A 22,353-nucleotide genomic window follows, 5' to 3' on the forward strand; every position below is an offset into this window, starting at 1 on the left:
AAAAAAACAAATTCCAAAATAATATTTGGAAGAGATGGTAGTTTAATTGTATGGATTTTCAGGCAATCAAATAATGGCCTTATAGCCGGCGTTTTGAGGGAACGGTTTCATTTTTTTTAATGTCAAGTCGCATTCAAATGATTTCTGATGAATCAATTCAAAAGATTACCTCCAGATATTTATCTTTAAGGGCAGGTGCTGTTTTGTACTATTAGTGATCCCCTCAAAATAGAAAAAAAAAAAACAACAACTCCAGGAAAGAGCTCATTTAGCCTTCTGTTTACAGCCTGCAGCTAAAATACTCGCCGTGGACGTGGGGATGTTGTCACCAACCCTTTACCGCTGTCTGTCTTGGCCAGGAAAAAGAAAAATACATTTTTAGTTTTCTTCTCGGTTAAATAGAGGTTAATGAAAAAAAAAAAAAAGCGGGAGAGGTTTCAGTGGGGTAACACCACACGGAGTTTTTAGAACTCCTGGTTTCAGCGCACACGTCTCAGGAAAGTAGAGCAGGCACAGACAAGAAAAGACTGTGACAGTTCTGTGTGACAAATCAGTGATAAAGCTTATTAGCTCTGGGTTCATAATAAAAGCAAATTCTTTAAGAAGAATCACGTCTGTAACGTTCTAGAAGCTTGATTGTGTCATCAGCGCCGCCTTCCAGAGTAAAGAAACTTGGAAGCCATTTGGCTCCCTAAAGACTTAAGTCCCGTCTTTGTTCCAACATTTATTCCCCGACAAAAAGGCAATATTTCTCTAAAAGAAAGTTTTACATCCTCCCGCTGTCAGCTGCCGCGCGCCTGCAGTGCACTTTCTGTATTTCCACGGATGATTTTTAAGTCAGTTTGATGTGTTGCCCTCCTACTGGTGCAGACTGAGGGAAGGAAGACGGGAATTTTGGGGTGAGGGAAATGTCAGCCAGCTCAAGAGTGCACGAAAACACAACACAGACTCTATTTTTTTTTCCCCCTTTTTTGCACCGTGCACCAAGAGCAAAGTGAAGTCGGGGGGGCGGGGGGGCTCACAAACAAACGCAACAAAAAACAAAAAACAAAACTGCATTTTCATTTTACAAGCCTCCCGGGTTGATTTTACAATTAGCCTTTGCGTGCTGTGAAATCGATGACGCGCCCGCGCTGACGCGTGTTTACGTCTGCGTTGTTTAAACGTTAACTGCCGTGCATAATGTCACTCTGCACGGCCGCTGCATTGATCAGATCAGGAAGCATTTCCAGCCGCTCGAGATTTCTCATGGATCCCATAACGAATCGGCTTCATTTGTGGATAGAGAAGTGGGAGGTATAAATGACTGCTTTCAGCTGCTCTGGAAACCACAGAAGAAGACCAGGGGAGGAGGCTCGGCTGCGAGGCGTAAACAGCGGCTGCTGCTGCTGCTGCTGCTGCTGCTGCTGCTGCTGCTGCTGCTGCTGCGACAGGAACACGAACCAAACTTCTCCTTAGCTCAGTGTCTCTGACTCACTGGCAACACACAGGTAAAGGTACCTTGTGCCGCCCAGACTGTGATTCAGCGACACACAGTGACATTTTCATAATCGCATCATAATGGCCGAGCTTATTGACGCCGCAGTCACTAATCATTTCTCCTGGCTTTTATTTACCGCATTTCAGCGGCCGTCCCGAAACAGCTGCGCGGCTGCTCACGGATTCTAATTTCGAGGACGGTAACAGCAGGTCAAGGCAGAAAATAAGCACGCCCCCCCCCCCCCCCATTTCTGTCGAGTCGTCCTTCAATTGTCGCACGGAGGACACTAGTAATTGGGGCCTGTGCGTCAGCATATTTAGGCGCAAGGAGGGATTGTTCACGTGTTTGAATGGGCAAAAAAAAGGAAAGAGTGGAAGACAAGGCATTTGTAAAAAAAAAAAATAATATATATATATATTTACATATATATACATACATACATACATACATATCTATATATATATATACACATTGGTTTTGCTAGCAGATAACAAACTTAACATGATCAGTGATTTGATCAGTTCTGATACTTACAACGACCGGATGAGCTAATTTAAATATCCTCAGTAAGCTTAAAACTGTCAGGCTGGGACTGAAGGCAGGACTCAGACGCAGAGATTTTTAAGAAAGCAGACTCTATTCGATTCACTAAACGGAGTGTTCATTTAAAGTGCGATGAAAAATTCCTAAGAAATCCTAACCGGGCTCTCAGAAGAGAGAGCTCTAAACTCTGAATAGTCAAAAAAAGACAATTGGTAATCAGGGCAGACACACAGGTGACACATGAGAAAGGGCAAGTGCTCTGAAACAAGAGGAGCATTAGTTTCCTTTTTTCAAAATAAAACAGGAAATGACAGGACTAGAAAAAACCCAAGACAAGACAAACCTCACCACGCTGTGGCAAAAAGTACCCTGGCAACACGATGCTGGGGAGTATAACCCTCATATTTTAACTCATCATTCTAGAAATGTTACCTCAAAGAAACAAAGAAGCAAAATACCTGCGACCTACGGTTCCAAGCATTTTTTTGGCTGTTCCTACAGGGGACAAAGTGCCTCAGTCCAGAGCTCAAAATAGCCACAATAAATATAAAAGACAAGACTCAGACGGTGCAACCACATGAAAAAAAATGTTGTTGTGCGAGTGGTTTGGCGCCACTTGTGGCGTTAGCAGCTAACGCAGGTAGCCGTATCGTACCGGCTGTGTTCGTCGAGCTAAACAGCAGCGCTGCCCGTGGACGGTGTCCTTTCATTTCAGTGTCCATGTCAAAATGTAAAAACTTCCACAGGGCTGACGGCTGGTGGCGCTAACGCTGCGAGCGCATGGCTAATAGGAAACCTTCAGCACTGCAGGCAGCCCCCTCTCAAAGTCCAGCACCATCACCAAGAGTAGGAAATATTTTTTTTTCTGAGAATCCAAAAAAAAGTAAAGAATACCTCAGAGCTAAATTTGTACTCTGTTTCCTGTAGCGGAAAAGCGCCAATTTCCTGATACGGTTCCTGGTTCTGGGGGGAGAAGTTCCTGTGGCAGAAAAGCGCCTCATATATGATTTCAAGAGTCAGATGATGAGAATCAGGTACAAAAACTGGACTCCTGCTCACAATGTTTCAGTAAACTGACGTAAATCAACCGACTATCAAACCTGGTGCGCTAACGGAGGTGAGCTTACACGCTGTTGGTCTGTGGGGTGACCTGTCACGTCTTTCAACTGGGAAACCAACCCAGCTCCCTCCCAGCTGGGAAATCCAGCGTCGAGATTAGACGCAAAATTTAAATATGAACAAGATATGTGGGCTAATTATAACTCCGCTCATCCCGCTGCCTCATCAGCGCTAAGCGGCATTCAATGTAATTTGAAAGAAAAAAAAATACTGTGAGATGAAGGGAGCAGGAGGAGGTGGAGGAGGAGGAGGAGAGGGAGGAGAATGAGGGAAGGCAGTGGAGGGTTGGGGGGGGGGGGGTGAGGGTTGGAGGGGGCGGAGTCAAAAGATCAATCCCTAGTTTGGGATTACGTGTGCAGATAACATCCTCTGCCTCATCCACGGCCACTTCTCTGGGTGAGTGTTTCAAGGCTGCCGTGGAGTGGATTCGGTAACGTGCGCGCGGGTACACACACACACACACACACACACACACGCACAAACACTCACACACAAAAGCACCTTCACTCACACCCGCACCTCCTCCATCCGCATATCGCTGCCGGCCAAGTTTACACCTAGCTCCGCTGCCACGGTCTCCAAATGCGATTACGGCTTATCTGAAGGAAGACCAAACTACCTTCATCACCGGGTTCATCATCGTCACATCCATATTCATGCCATTTAAATCCCCTCGGGAGTAAAACTAAAGGGATTCGGGCACCTGAGAGCACCGAGCGCTTGGCAGCGGAGGAGGTGAGGTGGGGGTGGGGTGGGGTGGGGTGGGAGCTGCCGTTTTTCTCTATTGAGGTCACAGCGCCGCATAAAAGAGGCGTTTGAAAAGAATTCTCTCACAAAGAGCCACTCACAATGCCAAGAGAGTGACTACTCTTTTTCTTCAAACAGAGACGGGTCGCACACTTGACGGGGGGACATAATCTAAAGCTTTGCTCAAATAAGCTAATGATTAACGGGGAACGCCATCTGTAATTTTTTTTTGTGCATTTTGTTTTACCCCACTTAGCAGTCCCACATTACACAAGATTTACTTTCGCAAGGGTTTAATTAATGTTGTGCAAATAGATCGCCGTCTTTTACATACGTATAATAGGTTGACAAAATGAATGGCTAAATCACTGCAGAGTTAAATTAAGAGAATGCATGAGGTGATTTTAGCGACATCACAGAAGAGGGATTGCTGTTACATGATGATGAACGCACTGTGGTGACCATAGACTCAAATTGAGAATAAAAAAAAATAATAATAAAAAAGTCTGCAGGTGGCATAATTTCTTTTTACATTCTCAGTGAGACCCTGCGGTTGTGGATGATTGACCTCAGGAACGTTTTAGACTTCATACTATGGCCTTTAGTCTGAAGTCATGACCGGTTCAACTCTTTTGGTCTCTGTCAGTCCATGTCATGCTGCAGCTTGGAGAGTCTAAACGGAAATGACTTGACATTGGGCCAAAAACCCCTTTCAGGTTTGGTTGCAGTGCAGGTGGTTTGGTGTGAACGAGTGACGGGAACACCTGACAGGTGGTTAGAAGTCTCAGCGCTGTTGTGTTTGCGAGGCAGCACTCGTAGAAGAGCTCCCAAAAACACTTGGAACGGGACCGACGGTTGTCTAAAGATTCATGAAATAAAATAGAATTTCACTGGTGAGCAGTTATTGACGGTAAGAAACTGGATTTTTGTTTGTTCAGTGCAAATAAAGAAAGTTAAATAGAGCTTTGGCTGAAGTAGCGTATTTGAACAGAACAGAACAGCAACAAAGAAGCAGCCCTAACTGGTGGCTTTGTCTAATCCTCACTGGTTAAAGAGAAGAAGGAGAATAATGCTAGAAAATGTCAGCGCTATCACCGAGCTGAAGTGTTGGGCGGTGGGCGAGACATTCCGGACAAACTTTTGCATTGACTGAGGCAAAAGAGCAGCGTGCCTGCGGTTCAAAAGACGGACGGCACCTTCGTCCAATCAGCAGTGACTCATGTCGCCCGCTGGATCCTCCCCTTTCCTGTGACGGGTTTTTTTGTGCTCCGGTCACCGGGACATGCACTCGCCAGGATGGCCTCACTCACTGCCGAAGCAGACTTTGTCTGCACTCGTGCCCAGCGGGAGGAAGTGGAGATAAGTTGTCACACTTTATCTCTGTGGATACTGTGTGCTCGCAGCCTCACCAGAACCACCGTTGCTCCTGGTTTCTCTGCGACGTGTGGAGAGCGGTGAAAAATGACACCGCCCGCTGCCGAGCCTCGTGCCTTTTTTTGTTGCTGTTCATGATAAAAAAGTTGAAACTGAATGGTAGCGAATGCAGACTCAGCACACGCAACGCCCGACACCTGTTCAAAACTGTATGAAATGCCTTTAACTTGATCCTGGTAAGAGATATATTTGGTATATGTTTAAGTTACAATTACTCATAGTGGTTCTTATCTTTCCATATTGTATTTATTTATTGATCCCCTCCCACACTGCTTTTTTTATTTTAAACCAAACAGACCAGTTACTTTGAATAATGTCAAACCTCCATCTCGTCATTAACAATTCATCAAAGGTAAAACTAACGTTGCATGATTTCAACAAAAATTCAAAATATATGATGCTAGCGCCGGATATGGTTACGAATCACAAGGTTCCGAAAGAATTCTAGTATTCGTTTTTTGTTTGTTTTTTTGTTACTTTCACCTCACTGTCCATTCATTCTTCTCGTGGTTCTCTGCACCCTCTGTGTCGTCTTCCTCAGCCGTGGCTTTGCGTTCTCTACCCCAATGTAACGAATGTTTCCCATCAGCAGCCGCACGGGCCTACCTTCAAAACCACGGCTTTAACGGTTCCTCACCACTTCCACCTACTTGTGCACCATGCATGTGTATCCGTGCACGTGCGCGTGTGTGTGTGTGTGGTGAGAATGGGGGTGGGAGTGTGTGTGTGTGTGTGCAAATGTTACTCACAGCTGCCAAAATGCTGTCGAAACCTTGATAGCATCATCGCTACAGGAAAGAAGCTTGCAAGACAGACACTGGCTGTCGCTGCTAAATGTGGAGGAGAGGAGAAACGTGGGTTCAAAAGTGCTTATCGGCCTCTCTGTGGATGAAGCAGATGTTCGGCGAGCATGGGAACCCTTCGCAACCGGTTTGCCGCGCGGGGCCTCCTCATCCCAACTTAGTTGTCGCCACTAATTAGGCCAGATCGACGCGCGGTCGCACCCGTCGTGCGCACAAGATGGGAGACGCAGAACGCACCGACGTTTGCTGCTGCAAACTGGTTCAAATGTCCGGAGCAGCGGTTCTTTGTCCTGGCTATCGTCCGCTATTGATTAACTTTTAAAATGATGTTTTTATTTTATCTTCAGATCAAAGATGATACTTTTGAAACGTAACCAATAAAATGGGCTTTTTTTTTCGGTGTCACTGTCACCAAATGGCGTTCTGAACTGTAGTTTGTGGAAACATGATTATGTGTGAATTTGTTTTTTGGTAAAGTTAACTAATGTGCAAAGCACCTGAGTCCATGCGACAAGCAGCTGCTCACCGGATATTTTAATTTATTTTACACAATTCTATTCTATTTCTGCTGTTTGCGAACATCTTTGTTTATTCTCCTTGTCTCTTTTTGTCTGCTGTTATTAATTTGCCTTCCAAAGTCTCATTGCATGTGTGGTGCAACAACGGTGAAGTTCATTCCTTCAGTCATCCTCTCAAAGTAGGCCGACCGTTGTGTGCTACCATTTTATAATGTAAGTGTGGCCTTTATAAAACCAAGGTTAAAAGCAAACTAGCGTTGTGTGAATCAGGATGCAACTAAAATATCCACACAAAAAGTTCAAGATTGACACTCGTCTTTAGTCGCGTTCTTTAATCACGGGAGGAAATGCCGACAGCGTATATTGAGATGAGATTTGCTACCGTAATTTGAAACAGACTTAGCTTCATTTCCATTAAACAAACAAAGAAAACTTGTGATACCTTCTTTTAGAAGTATCTGCAGGGTTTCTAATATCTTCAAAAAAAACAACAACCTCTGTTTGTTTGTTTTTTTACTCTGCAGTGGCTTAGAAAATCTGCAGTATTGTCCACCGCCAACGACCAAAACCCCAAAGAAAAAAAAACCCACCCATTTCTAATCACACTCATTCCTAAAAGTGAAACCGCGACGAGGCTTGACCAGGGTTTGGTCTCAACTTCACTCAAACTTCAGCGAAGCCTGACGTGTTTGTATGTTGCTCGCAACTTTTTTTTTTTTTCTTTCTTCGAGATTTTCCACATCTAAACCAAAGTCACCCCCGACTCCTTTCAAGTTTTTAATAACTGTTCCCGAGCAAAGAGATCCGTATCTCCCTCCGCAATCTGGTTTACCGATCGGTGTGTCTAATGTGCTGCTGGTGAACTTTGTTCACACTACACATGTGCCGTCCCTGCCCACCACCGCCTCCATTACTCCCCCATCCAACAGCCCTTTCATCGCACCACATCCACAGGGGGAGATGTGAAGCTTTTTTGGACTAACCCGAGGCTTTCTCCTTCATAAACGCCCTGCGCAATTAGCTCAGCTCCTTCTCCCACTGATTTACGGCGGCCATGCAGGAGACCGGAGTCAGTCTGCCTCTGGCTTTTTAAAGAGAGAGGGCCGCGCTGGCTCACTTCCCTCTGCCTTCCCTCCTCTGCTGCGTCTCGTACCCACACTCGCGTGTGCACACACACACACACACACACACACACACACACACACACACACACACACACACACACACACACACTTCCACCCACCAACGGCTCTTGCCGACGCGCGCGCACACTTATTCACATCTGCTTCTCTGAAAAGAAAATGACGGGTGAAAAGGAAGACAGAACGCAGCGAACGAGTGAGCCGATCGGGCATAATGGCAGGGTGATTGGAAGTGGAGCCGCGCACTCATCCGGCAGCAACCCCACCCCCACCCCCAACCCCCAAACCCCCACCCTCCATCTCGGAGGTGTTGCCTTCAAAGCCCCCCCCAAAAAAAACATGTTTAGAGGCGCGGACATTTTATACTGCCGTCTAAATACAAATTCACAGCTAATGGCACAGCGAGGCCCGCGGCAATAATAGCGACGTGATAATAATGAGGCACATCTGCGGAATGTCTTGAAACTCTCCTGAGAGCTCGGGCAGTACGTGACAGCATACGTCAATTCCGAGTCGGGACGGGTAAAAACAATGATGTTTCATTGTCCATGTGGTCAGTGGTGAGTTTAAAAAAAAAAAAAAAAAAAGGAGGAAAAAAGAGACGCTCAGAATTTTCCCACGATGGTAACGCAGTTGTGGCCCCTCCCACACTGCTGCCTCCTACACACTCAGCGTGTCCTTATTCATCTCAAAGTGTCACTGGGGTGAAGAAATGCGAGCGCTCATTCAAAAAAACAAAAAAGAAATGAAGCATGTGCATGTCTAAACTTAACACTAACCCATATGTTTGTACTACAAGGTTGTTGTGGAGCAGAATCTTTTTTTTTTTTTTTTTAAACCTGCTTTTTTAGAAAGATTAAAGCATTCCATTTAACCCCACAGGAAAAAAAACAAACCAACACAAATAACCTGTTGTTTACTGTAAGCGTGCCATAACGCATGCACAGTAAAATTGAAAGGAAAGAATTGGCGCGTACGAACTCTCACGGCGTCAAAAACGATGGTACAAAAAAACCCAAAAAAACATGAAGGCGAAAAGATTCCGTCGCTGGAGTTGTACCGCAGACCGTCTTTACGTCGTAAAAGAAAAATGTTATGTGCACGCTTTTTGCAAAAACCGTGGTCGGACGGTTCCACGGCTACAAAGCCTTGCAACATCTTCTATAGTCTCTCAGGCTGATCACATTTCGGAGGTTTCTAGCAAAACGGCCCATGTGACCGTGCGGTCGAACAACGTGCACTAAATGATTCACTTGCGTGTGCATTTCTGAAGAGTGTGTCCACAGTGAGGAGAAGGTGCCACTCTGAGGACACCGGAGCAGTGATGGGAAGTCTTGGGTTTTTTTTTTTTTATCGACTCAAGTTTGCACAAGTCACTCACCAAAGTGAAACCATTTTCGGAGTCATTTGTGTCACTGAGTCAGCTCAAACATGCTGACGTCCCCATGTGCACCCAAGACTCACATTCCCGTAGCCACAAGCAACAATTACGTGAATGCAGCTAGAACAGCAGTCGCACAACAACTGACATTAAAAGGTCTCGTCTTTGCAGTTAGCTAGCTTATGTAGCAGCAGCCATCTTTTCTTAGAAACTTGGTCTTTTAATATATCTGTGGTTGCCAGTCAGTGAAATGACGCTCAACTTTCAAACAATTCCTACATGGCTCAGCCATCAAGAGACAGAAGTTGTCTATGTTTGTCAACTTATTTGGTTAGCCACAGCTAACAGGAAGTGACACATTGTACGTCCGCTCACACTTCTGTTGAACTGCTCCTTTTACACGTTTTGCAGTTGACCCGAGACTCTTTTGATCGCACCAGAGTCCGGCTCTCCCTTTTGCGTTTGCAGCAAGTCAGCTCCTTTAAATTTGTTGCCTTCTTACGACACAGAGAAAGCACCTTGATGGAAAAAAAAACCCAACCTCTAAATATCAAATTAACGGTCGGCTGAGAGAAGGCCTACTGGAGTGTCGTTGGGCAACAACGGCAGCGTTTTTACCTGCTCGCTCAGTGCGAGCAGCTCGGGATTAGCGTGTCGGCTAAATGGCTTAAAAGTTAAAAGAAACACTGACATGGTAGAGTCAGCTTTAGTTTCATAATCTTAATCACAGTTAAATGCGCGGGTAAAAGTATGACTGTGACAGGTTAAGAGGCTGGCTCTTAAGTACTTTCAAAAATTGGAGCGGGGGAAAAGAGATTTTAAAGGCATAGTTCACCAGGAAACCGAAATTTCATTATAAACTTGAGTAAAGTCGCTGAGGAAAGTTTGCGCAGCGTCGAGTTTTTCAGTTCTGTGTTCGTCTCCTGGAAAAACTGGTTGATTTTATTTACCAAAGGCAGGACGGTAGCTTCAGAGAATTACTCTCTGCAGTGTTTGGCACTGTGCATTTTCTATATTTTCCCTAATGGATATGGAAAGATTTGCTATTTTTGCTAAAGGAGGCCACTAATAAAACAGTTTGAATTCTGCTTTTCTTTGAAGGCCTGGGTCTTTTTTTGTTGTTTTTAGTTTTTTTCCTAGCGCCGCTTTCATGAAACCTGCTAAATTTAAACTTCCACAATTTTAAATAATTTATTTGCAGACCAGCCTGTAAAGATCAAGTCCCCCACCCTTCATGGTCTTTGTAGAGTGGATGTGACCGCAGATCCCCCTGTTCCCAGAAGGCCTCAGACTCTATTTAGGACTGTGGCTATTTACTTAAACACATCTCAGACGTATAGTGCAGGGCCCCTCTTAAACAGCCGCCCACATTTCCAGGCCCTGCGCACCCCCGGTACGCACACACACACACACACACACACACACACACAGGCACACAAACACACACACACACACGTCCCTGCAAAGTCCCGGCCCTGCCCTTGTCTGCCGGCTGCCTGGCTGCACACTGGCTCCATTCTTCCAGGCCACAGATTGAGGCGGACGGGTGTTTATGTGTGTATCAGGGCATGCACTGCCTAGAGAGGGCATGTGTGCGTGCTCTACGTGTGAGAGAGTGTTTCAAAGTTGCTCTGGAAATGTATTTTTGTTAGTGTTTTCTTGTTTTTCAATCCCACTTCTTTCCCTATCAATGTGCTTGCGCTGCACGTGCTGCAGACGGGCTGCATGCAGGTCAGGGAGGGTTTTTTAGGGAGGGGGGGGGGAGGGGTGGGAGCGGTGCTGACGTGTGCATGAGTGTTTGCATGTGACAGCACGAGGTGAATCGGGGCAGAATTACCCCGGCTCCCCTCTCTCGCTCCCCTCTCTCGCCATCCCAAAGCCAGCCCCGCCGCACACAGGCCCGTACACAGTGTTCTGGCCGAGGCTGGTCTGTCACCACCGATGTAGCTCTCCGTGGTCAGTCCCGGACACATTTTTTAACTCGCGGCTGGATGAGTTTTATCGGTGCCTGACAGAGAAACCGTAGCCCGGAAATCTACATTGATTTTTTTTTTTTTCTTTTCTTCTTTACATTTGATTTGGCTTACTGCTATTTCTTATTGTCTTGTTGCCTTGTTTCTACTTGTACAGGTCGAGTTGGAGCTGCAAGGAAAAAGTGATTTTCACCTTTGGAGATTAATAAAATAATTCAGATTCTGAATTTATAAGTGCACATGAACAATGTGACCTATAGGATCAATTTCCTCATTAGACCTGAATCTAGTTGTAGGTGCCTCAAATGATCTCAAGGTTTTTTGCCAACCATATATGGGGATCGTTGTCAAAGTATGTTTACTGGCTAAACAAACAGGAATAATACTCCTTGTATTTTTCAGGGAGGATGATGGATGATGGATAAAATCTGCAGGGTGAGGCTTTGCGCTGCAAATCACATAAACAGATAACAAACTAACGGCACAGGTACTTGCTAGTGCACTACAGCGTAATCGCTAGTTTTGACATTTATCGTAAAACTTGTGCGTCACCGTGTTTCTTCTGCGAAAAAGAAATTACAAGAAACCAAATGAAAGAATTTTCTGAAAGAAATATCTGTGTGTGGGTATATGAGCAAAGCTGGTTGCCGGATAGTAAATATATCTAAAAAGTCCACGGCAGAACGGAAAAAAGAAATCTACATTTGCTGTCCACTTTTTGCACCACATGGCTGCTGAATCCCATCAACAGGAACATGGTGGCAGCTTACCAGCGTGTCGCGGCCCGGGCGCAACTGGCGGAGCTTTATCTCTACCTACATCTCCACTTTGTAGCTGCTGCCAAACACCGTCACCCCAAATCTCCCCGGCCAGCCTAACCTGCCCTCCTCCTGCCGCCGCCGCCGCCCTGGTGGAGGTGGAGCGGCGGCAGCGGCACCATCTGCTCCGGCTGCACTCGGTGGAGAGGGTGGAGGTGGTCGTCCTCCCCCACCTCACCCAATCCGTCCACGTTCTGCACCCCCTCACACAGCCCCAGTTCCCCCACCACTCTCCCCTCTTCATCCAAATCCCTGATCCATCCTGTGGATCAACACCGGCCCCCCTGCCCCTACACACACACACCACCAGTCCTCCCCCCCACCCCCCAGTCCCCTCTGCTTTTTTTTTGCCCCCCTCCCAATAAAATCCTCATGATAATTTCCAGCACTGAAGGGGCCCTCTGAGCTCAGATTTATGAACTCCCGCAGTCGCCATGGCAACCGCATGCAACTTTGTATTTGAGGAAGGGGTAAAAGGGGGGTTGCATGGGGGGGGGGGGCAGAGGGGTTTCTAGTAAGATGTGTGTGTAGGTGGCGGGGTGGCAGGAAAAGAAGAGGCATTGTTGTATTTGTATTCAGAGTGTCAGCAAACCACAGCAATTGCCGGGGCCTTTATGAAAGGGGACAAGGTGACGGCTCTCTCTCTCTCTCTCTCTCTCTCTCTCGCTCTCTCTCTCTCATTCTCCCAGCACACCACATGGTTGAAGAGGGCGGCTGACGCTCGCTCTGTTTACAATTCTCGTCGACAGGCGATATATATATTTAAATATATATATATATATATATATACATATATATATATATACACATGTATTTTCTATGCAACTCATTCCTCTTTATTCGTCGATGGCGCAGGTTTCATTCTTTAAAAACGCGACAGTGCCAACGCGCAATATCCTGTCTTAGCGGTTAAGTTGGAACCCCCCCCCCGCGCTCCTCCTCCTCCATCTCCTTCCCTCTGCGCCTATGTATCACCGTACACCACCCCCCACCACCCCCACCATGCAAATCCTCGACACAATGCATTTGATGTTTTGCCGTCCGCCCCGAAACGCAGCGATTCTGTAGCTCACTCCAGGACGTATATATCTGCTTTCAGCCTCTTATCAGCCACTCGCAGCGCCGACTATAGAGACGTTCTCGCGGCGGAGAGACAGCGAAGAAGAGAGAGGGAGATGGGGAGAGAGAGAGAGAGAGAGAGAGAGAGAGAGAGAGAAGAAGGGTGACGGGGGTGGGGGCAGTGGGTGCTGGGGAAGGGAGCAGGGGGGGTTGGGGGGGGGGGCAGAAAAAAAAAAAGTCCTGACACCTCAGACTTCACTTCACAGCCGGTGAAGGAAGAAAGTGAGCGAGCCGTTAAGCCTTCCCCCTCCCCGCAAGCCGCCTGCAAGGTGGAGATATTACCGTTCACATTTGGACAGATGCAAGGATCCCACTCTGGTGCGTGTGTGTGTGTGTGTGTGTGCGTGCGTGCGTGCGTACGTGAGTGAATGTGTGCGTGCACGCGCGTCGGGTCGGGGGCCTTTGATTCTCAGATGTGCTGAAATGATGAACGTCCGGCGCCGTTTGATATTGCAAAGTCACATTCCCCCCCCCCCCAGCAGTCCGTCACACGCGCGAGTCCAGCATCGATTCAGAGGAGCTGAAAGTCGGACCCGCAGGTTGCCATGTTCACTGGCAGCGAGCAGGGGGGGGGCAAGTAACGAGGTACAGATACTTCGTTAATTTACTTAACGGATGATATTTTAGAGGGAGATTATTTTAGGGTGGCTCAGCTTTGTTTTCAGTACAGAGAAAAGTAAAAGAAGAAGAAAATAACATTGGTTAATGCCATTAAAAACATTAACCAATGTGTAAACATCCAAAAATGGCTAACTGGTCATAACTAATACTGACTGATTACAGTCTGCAGTGCTGCAGTTAATAAAAACTGTAGTAGCAAGACTGCTGACCTCTGATCACTCCAGCCCAGATAATTCAGTCACAACTTTATCATTTTTGCAAAATTATCAACCAATGTATTGTTTCATTCCTGGCAAAAAAAAACATTTACTTCTTACTTAAGCAGGAGCTGAATCAGTACTTTCACCATTCTTTTATCTGTAGTTTTACTTCCGTACAGAATGTCAATACTTTTGCCAACTCTGGCAGCAAAAGGCAAACACCACCGGCCAACTGCTTAGAAAGACGTAGAGTGGCGGCGTTGCTGTAATATTGTGGCCGAGCTTCTGAAAAGGTCTTTCCGAAAAGAAAACACACTGCCGGACACGGCGGCCGTGTCGGGGGTGACACCTCGGATCGGCGGCAGCGGCGGCGGCGCAGTGAGACGCGCTGGGAATCTCGTTTGCCCTTAAAGAATATGAACTCCTGACAGCAAATATTGAACCAGACCGACGCGCGGGGAGGACGAGCGGAGGGGGGAGGGGGCGGGGTGCACAAGGCTGGAAAAGCCTCCCAAAACAAATATACGAGCGCAAAAAAACAGCCGCAGTCAGCAATGCGATTGGGGCGGGCGAAGGGAGGGGTTGGTGGTGGTGGTGGGGGGGGTGGGGGGGGTGGCACGAGAAATGGAGAACCGGGAGGAAGTCTGAGTGACTCGTCGGAACCCTTGTCTCATGTCTTATGCACTTTCATGTTGCATTATATTTAATTATAGATCATACCGGGGCCAGCCCTTAACGGGCTCTGCTCGCCTGACAGGTACAAACAGCTGAATAATTCATCGGCTGCTGTGCGGCAGATAGGATGTGGTGTGAGTGCAGCGCAAGAATGAGCCGTCCTCTTAATCAGGCCTCCGCTGTGTTTCTGCTGCAGGACAAACTAGGGGGCTCGCGGAGGAGAGGGTGGGATATGGGGGGCGGGGGGAGTGGGTGGGGGACTCAAAAAGGTCAAAGCGCAGATTTTGTTGGTTGTTGTTTTTTTTTTTTACAAGGTTGTATGAGGCATAAAACAGCCTGGACGCATAAAATAACAGGAGTCTTCCGAAGGGCTGGCAGTGGCAGCAGTGGCAGCAGTGGCAAACGGCGACTTCCATTTCGGTTTTAATGCCACTGCGAGTCGTCGGCGAGCCATTCATCTGGAAATCAAACGCAACACAGCAGCAATGGAGGAGCGTTAAGCCGCGCCGGCGCTCTTAAAGTGCGCCGTCTATTACTGCGCGGCGGCGCTCACATGCAACCCAAAGCCATCGCCATTACCTCCCTTTTATCCTGCACGTCCAATTTATTTTTATACACTGGCCATTGTGAGAAGCCAAATTGAAGGATAAGGCTATAATTTTCTTTTTCTTTTTTCTTCTTTTTTTTTTTAAATGGAGATTTCTGTGGTTACATGAAAGGGGGCAAGATATTTCTTTTTGATTGATTATTGCTGTGATCAGGGAACGCATTAGAAAAGCGTCTTTGCATGAGCGTGTTCTCCAAAACCCGGAGCTGCTTCAAAATATACCGCAAGGTGAAATACCATTGAACATACCCTGATGTTATTCAAGTGCATGAAGTTCTTTATTTTGCAGTTTGAGTTGATTGAAATTGTTTTTTTTAACAATAATAATTTCCTTGCAGATTTAGGCTAAAATGAAAGACGTATTTTCTCTCATTTAAAGGGACGAGCCATTAAAAATTGAGGAGTCACCCATTTATAAGTGATCTTGTGCTCTCACCGTGACGCAGTCCCCGGGTGAATGAAAAAGGGTCGGAGAGGCTGAGTGTTCTTCATGGCCTCAGCCAGCTGACCTACAAGAATAATTAGAACTCGCCCCATTGACACTATTTCCTGGAATCCTCTCCCGATTGTTCTGCCGCTTTTGTTTACCTTTGCTTCTTCCGATGGCCACGTAGCGCCGTCCTGTGACGTAACCATTCTCTATAGCCTCGTTAAAAAACTATAAAGTGTAGAAAAAAAAACAAAAATTGGCTCGTCATTTTATGGAAAGTCAACTCGTGAAATGTAAGTGGATATTTAGGCATAAAACAGTCGCGTTAATGTTGAATTCAAATTGAGCTGCCATTGTATGACTGCCAAGTGTGGAAGACATGCTACTTGATTGATTGATTTATTTCGCAGTTTTGGCTACCAGGGGATCACTGACAAGCTGTTTTTGAATACTAGGCGATGCGGATTTCTTATGACTCGATGGTCTTAAAACAGCCAACAAGTCAGAAAACCCCACTTCAACAACTGAAAAAAAGCCAAACGTGCCACAAACGAGGAGGCCTCGAGACGAACGGGCAACAACGTCAGGGCAAACAGCGACAGAGGGGAAAGACGGGGGACTTAGAGACACAAGGGCTGATCAACTAATGGCACTCATGTGTGTGGAGAGACTGGAAAACAGATGACGAGTGGGAGGAGCACAAAGACTAAAGCGGCGGGAAGATAATCGGCAGCAGGTGAAACTCATCAGGACGCTGCAACGACGAGGGGATCGAGTCAATGTTACACACGGGAGGACAGGGAGTACCGCAGCAAAACAGGAAGTCCAGAACAGGACAGCAAAATGTACCTCGGATGTATCGAAGGTAAACAATGCGCAGATGTAAATCATTATGTGTATGTACGGATACAGTCCTACATATTCCTGTGTCGGGAGGATATATTTTCTGTGGCTCAGCCTTCACAAGACAACGTGCCACCGATAACACAGCATCACAGTTCTCCAGCCCAGGCTCTGACTGGAGAAAATAGGCTGCAGGCACAATATCAGAAATAAAGAGGATGCTTCTCGTAGCATTTTAATGTTTCCCGCTGCCGACTCCGCTGACTGGGGTGAAAAAAAAAGCTGGCTTTGGAAGCGCAGCAGGATTGAGGGGAGGTTGGGTATGTGCTGTGCACTCCTTAGCGCTCCTTAAAGCGGAGGGGCGAAAACTGTGGGTATGCATCCCATCGTCTAAGCCGATCGCTGCTGCCGACCAGCGATAGCAAAGAAGGTATACTGGGTATAAAGTCATATAAATCCAGGCCAGATATTAAGTTGCAGTGAGAACTTCTTAGTAAGAAAAAAAAATGGGTGTTTCTTACTATGATGTGTGTCACTGTCCTATCAGGGAACATCTCCGGAAGTGAGCAGGAATCAGACAAGTCCTTCACATCTTTTGCTTCGATTGGCTTCTTCACTTTTCAGAGCCGAGTTAAAATGTTCAGTTTTGTGGAGTCACAGTGTTCACTGATGCGTCTCCCGGGTCAGTGTCCATCCCTCCCTTCGAGACCACCTCACTGCCGCCTTGTTTTTTGTTTTTTTTTATCCCCTTGCAATGCCGACGGTCCAACAACGCAGCGAGGGAAGATAAAGGGCTGTAAATAGAGGGCTAAATGTTTTCCGTTGAGTCTCTTTTACAACTGCACCGTGCCGCTCCTCTATCGGCAGAGAGTGTTGGAAAATACAGACTACAACAACTGGCATCGACGTGGGGGTTACGTCGACTCTCCAGTCGCGCAGATGGAGAAAAATTTCAGACTCCGGCTGCGTCGGTTCACTTTAAGGAATGAAGCGCCGGTTTTGGCGTGAGCGCGTGAGAAAACGCATAATGAGACGGAGAGTAAAGACACGTGGGTGAGGGGTGCGGGGGTTGGTGGGTGGGGGGCGTTAGTGTGACAGCAGAGGGGAGGATGCAATGAGCAGGAAGCATCCGGAATGAATTCCCAGAGATGGCCACGCATGGCTGGGCAGAACTGGCCTGGATCCGGGAGGACGGGGGTGGGAGAGGAGGAGGAGGAGGAGGAAGAGGAGGGGGCGCGGGGGGGTCAAGAGGCTCCTGCACGTCCAGCTGGACAGAGGGAGGGAGGGAGGGAAGTGGGGGGGCGGGAGAGAAAGGGGGAGAGAGAGGGAGGACGACAGAACGGGGGCCCCTGGGCGCTGACAGGTGTAGGCCTCCTCTCCAGCTGAGGCCTCGCAGCTGACCTGGATCTGGCCAGACCCCCCCCACCCACCCCCCCCACCACCACCACCACCCCATCACAACCCCACGCTCCAACCCCACCCGATTGGCCCTCAGACGGCGACGCTCAAGTCTCCCAAGCAGGCTGTGGCAACAGCCGCCACGCACACGAGTCTGACAACTTGCCTGCAAGAGGAGAGAAGACGGTGGGAAAAAAAAGAAAAGAAAAAGAAAAGAAGACGCGGCTCACTTTGTTAAACCGGCCCGAAAAAGTCTCCCATCATGCATCCCTCCCTGCATCTCATTGCGGGTAATTGCTACAACGCGGTGAAATGCGGGAACAACCACCCCCACTCGCTGACTGCAGGCAGTCGGCTTTCCACGAGGAGGAAGTGACAAAAAAATAGAAACTTTTCCTCTCTCTCTTTTTTTTTTGTCACAGCGAGGATTCTTCCGAGGATTAAACGCCACGGAGCAGAAAACATCGGTATTAAAATGAGGGTCTTGTACGACGGCGTCTCGCTCATGAAAGCGAGCGAGCGTCTGAGCGGGAGGGAGGGTGGTGGTGGTGGTGGTGCAGGGGGGGGGCTTCTTTGACGTCACGTCTCGGCTGTCAGCGAGGAGCCGGAGGAAACGCGAGGCGACGTGAGAGCCATCTTTTGGATTATTTTAGCAGCACTCTCACCGACTGGACACCAGAGAGCAGCTTAAAGCCGCTGCTGCATGCTTTCTCCTCCTTTAAGGGAACAGTTTCAGAATCGTTATTTTTTAGGATTCGTTAACTTGTGGCAGGGACAATGGCCGCCGTTGACACAGCGCCTCCAGCTGGCCTGACACAGGACTAGAAAACTTTGGGTCGCCCGCCCGGCACCCTCTTCCCTCTTGCTGGGCGCGAGTTTTGAGAAGAATTTTGATGACTCCTAAAAAGAATGTTTTATATTTTCTAATAAAGGGCGCTTCGAACCACATCTGACAAATTCTACAATCTTTAAAAAAAAAAGCGGCACAAAGGCTACTGCACGCCATCTTTATGACTCCATATTTATGAATAAATGTTAAGTCATTGTTTTGATTGTGAAACCACATGTGATAAATCCCTCCCCCCCAAAAATGCACAAAACTCCTACGTGGTTTTCATCTTAATGGCAATGTTTTCTGAAATGGCTTTGGTTTAAATAAAAAAAAAACAATAATGTCTTGTTGTTATGTTGTTATCCACACCCGTTGTTGTCAGCCAAACCTATTATTATACATATATATATATATATTTTTTTTTTTCTACTGAAACGGTGATGTGATTAAAACAAATGTGAAACAAATTAAATGTGCTGTGCGGGCTCGTCGTGTGAGGCGGCTCCTAATGTGATGAGTCGACGATGTGACAAGTCAAAATGATAAGGTCAGCGCCGCCGAGCAAAGACGGACATTTTCCTTTCGTTTGACGGAATTTTGCGGCGAGTAAACAACGAATCAGAGCGAGCGAAGGAGAGATTTGCTGCGAGCAAAACGCGGCAATTAGCGTCAGACTGTAAATGAGAAGGGGGGGGGAGAAACGGAACACAATGCACGACGGCACTGGCTGGCTTCTTGGGAGTTAAAATTATACAATGCGCTTATTACAGGCTGCCCCGACTGTTCGGCAGCCTTTCCACGCGTGCCGCTTTCCTCAAAGTGCGCTTCCCCGCAAAACGGGAGCGACAATCTGCAAAAAAAAACGGACAATTTCATTTGTCTCTCGCGGAGCTTCTGCGACGACCCGGAGGCCCGAGACGAGGCTCGCGCGCCATTAACGTTAGCGTCACTTCATTTAAAAATCTATATTTAGGAAACGGAACATGAAATTTGTTGCCAAACAAGCGTAGCTACTTTGAATTTGTGCTGCTCCGTGTGATACCTCGGAGCACCGGCGTATCTCATCGGTAAACAAACTCACACGAGCACGCTCGCTCGCGTGCACGCACGCACGCACACACACACACACACACACACACACACACACACACACACACACACACACACACACAAACGCACACAAGGCCATGCAACTTTTTTGTTCCGTTCTCCTCTTTTCCCCGCGTTCTTTTGAACTACTTTGACAGACATGCAGGTTTATGCACACCGCTACGCGCTCCCCGCCGCAATCGTGCGAACAAATCCACACACATCATGTGAACGCACATTTTTTTCTCTCTCTTTTTTTTTTTTAATTCCCTCCTCAGCGCGCACGCACACTCCTGTGGATTCTATCAGCAGCTCTCAGCTGAGGCTCCAGGCCCGGCCGGGTCCCACAGCGTTGCTACTGACCGAGGGTGGGGGAGGAAGGCCTTATCTTGGCCCCCGGCCCCTCCCTCGGCCCCGTGCCTTGGCTCCAGGAGCTGGAGGAGGCAGATGCCATTCGGGCGCCCAGTGTGCCGTGTGTTTGCGGCCACAAAATGTAACGTTTGAACGCTTTGGGGACGGAGCGTTTTGAAAACTGGGCAGAGCGCCGTGCGTGTGCGTTCGCAGGGAAACGTGGTCATTTGCGCAGGCAGACACAGCAGATGGGGCCAAGGGCTTTTCTGACAGCCCAGTCCCTGGAGCCCACACGGTCCGGATAGAAAAAAAAAAAGCAGAGTTGGGGGGGGGTGGTCGTCACATACTTTAACACGCGGAGTCGAACCTATAGCGGTCCTTGGATTATGCTAATTAGGATCAAATGGCACCTCATCTATTTTGTCCTATTAGTGGAACATTTTGCCAAGAAGTACTTGATCTGTGGGATTTCGGCGGCGAGGTCGTGTAATAACGGAGATGAGCTCCGAGCGACCTCTACCCCCCGCGCACACTCGCAGCAACAATCGTGTTCGATTAGCGCCTAGCGGGCTAGCGCCTAGCGGGATTAAAGTGGGTGGTGGGAAGCGGAGGACAGGTGTTTCTTTGGAACAGCGAAGCAGAGAGCGAGAGAGAGAGAGAAACTCCAAATGAATTTTAAAGAGACGGGGGTTGGTGGTGGTTGGGTGGGGGGGCTAACGGCTCCGCAAAGCTTCTTTCGTCTCACCGAATTATGCTAAGTGTTCGCAAGAAAAAAAAATGAAAAAAAAAACACCGGTCTAAATATAGAGGCTGGAATGCGCCGCAGATTAGCTCGCGCGGTGATGGGTCTATAAGACGGCGGCGGCGGCGGAGCTGTCTTCCCTCCTTTGACTGGCGTGGCTTTGAACCTCGCTGCTCAGAAATCACTCCACAGTGGATACATAGCGGTCGGTGTGTGTGTGTGTGTGTGTGTGTGTGTGTGTGTGTGTGTGGGGAAGGGGGGTCATGTCGGGTATGTGTCTCCATGTCTTAGACTGCCTGGGTGCCATTGTTGTAAAAAAACAGGGGAAAAAAAGGCCAAAAGAATTATGCTTCTGTGTTTGAAGCAAATCCTACGTGTTGGCTTTAAAGCGGTGACGCGGCCGCGGCACTGCGGCAGAATGGAGTTTGCTTCAAGAACCGAGAACTCACCCCACCCCCCACTTCCCCGCCGCTTGAGAACGACCGGTGTTTCACTTCTCATGGCTAGCTCGCTAGCTTGCCGCGCTATCGCGGCAGTTGCACTCGCTCTCCCCAACCCCCCGCCCCCCAAAAAAGAAAAAAATGCTGCATGGCAAGATTTTTGGCCAATTTCTGTTTCAAGCAAAGACGCCCGTTGCTTTAATGCCGGAGTCGTCTTCCCCCTTTGATGTGCCGCTCACACATGCGCACGTCTTTCCACCCCAGCACAATGCGTTCGGCGAGATAAAGCGACTGCAGTGTATGACCCATTTTGCAGAAGCAGGGTTTTCTTTTTCTTTTTTTTCTTTTACTTTCATAACGACGGGGGCGCGAGGAGGAGGGAGGGGCGCGTTCGCGAAACGCGCAATCGTACGCCGGGGATGATGCGGCGCGACAGGCTTTTAAATCTTGAAAAGGAAGCGCTAGGTTGCTTCGCCGTTTAAGAACGCCACCGTTGCACGTCCGGTCATAATGCCGTTAGCCATACCTACCCACCCTTTCCCCAACACCCCCACAACTCCAACCCTGTCGACCCCCCCATCACCACCACCCGCACCCCACCCGCTTCTGACCCGGCAAGTGAGGCAGCGTTTAAAGTAGCGAGAAGAAGGGGAGGATTATCTCGATCCGAAAAAAAACAACGCTTGGAAAAAAAAAAAAAAAAAAAAAAATCAAAGTCGAGTTCAGGGTGTGTGTGTGTGTGTGTTTGTGTGTGCGCGCGCGCGCGTGCAAGCTTTATATACGAAGTATATTTCATGTTCCTTAAGTGTGTCGACAAGCCTCGAAACCCCCCGAACACGCTCCTCAAGCGGTTAATAATCATTGTTTCACGGTGTTGGGGAGGGGGGGTGGATGGTGGTGGGGGTTGGGGGGTTATGGAGGGGGGGGGCACCAGGCGAAGATAATGCTTTGTGTCGAGATAACGCGGCGCCTTATTCCTGCCACCTAACGTTAGCGCGCGAGACACAACGGGAGGAACGGCGAACGGGTCGCCTCGGAGCCGTCCGAA

This window comes from Nelusetta ayraudi, unplaced genomic scaffold, assembly GCF_046127955.1.
Source record: "Nelusetta ayraudi isolate G7.1 ecotype Tasmania unplaced genomic scaffold, CSIRO-AGI_Nayr_v1 ptg000013l, whole genome shotgun sequence".
In the NCBI taxonomy this organism is placed as follows: Eukaryota; Metazoa; Chordata; class Actinopteri; order Tetraodontiformes; family Monacanthidae; genus Nelusetta; species Nelusetta ayraudi.